The sequence below is a fragment of the Geospiza fortis genome, unplaced genomic scaffold (genome assembly GCF_000277835.1).
Source record: "Geospiza fortis unplaced genomic scaffold, GeoFor_1.0 scaffold333, whole genome shotgun sequence".
In the NCBI taxonomy this organism is placed as follows: domain Eukaryota; kingdom Metazoa; phylum Chordata; class Aves; order Passeriformes; family Thraupidae; genus Geospiza; species Geospiza fortis.
Genome location: NW_005054347.1, coordinates 2942862 through 2943264, shown reverse-complemented (window position 1 = coordinate 2943264; position 403 = coordinate 2942862). Strand labels below are relative to the sequence as shown.

Sequence of the window (403 nt, the reverse complement as noted above, 5' to 3'; positions counted from 1 at the left end):
CAGGAATGCCAAACCCTGTGAGGAGGGATGCTATGTCCTCTGGGGATAAAACACCAGTAAAGCCAGGTGGGAGAGGAACTGAGCAGGGAGGAAGCTGCTCCTGGGGAGCCCAATGTACCCCCATTCCCGGCAAGGGCAAGAACTCCAGCACAGGATTTATCCTGGGAAACTGTCTTGCCCTGTTGGCACCGTGCCTGTGGACAGAGGGGGTCTGGGCACACCCGGGAACTTCCCCTCCTCCTGAGAGAGGATGGCTGTGCAGGGGGGGCTACACCGGGGCAGCCCTGGCCTCCTGTCGGCATGCGGGTGTGTGGGGAGCGCTGCACAAGCCACGTCGGCCCCACCAGCTGCCCGGGGCTCCCCGGATTCCCTGCGGGCCCCAATGGGCCCCGCCGGAGGGGTC

At 65.0% G+C, this 403-nt stretch overlaps 1 protein-coding gene across 1 annotated transcript in view; it reads right to left on the bottom strand.

The window, feature by feature from the left end:
• BTBD19 (BTB domain containing 19) overlaps window positions 1-403 on the bottom strand; it is an 8425-nt gene that overhangs the window by 6989 nt on the left and 1033 nt on the right. The gene's annotated exons all lie outside the window — the stretch shown is intronic.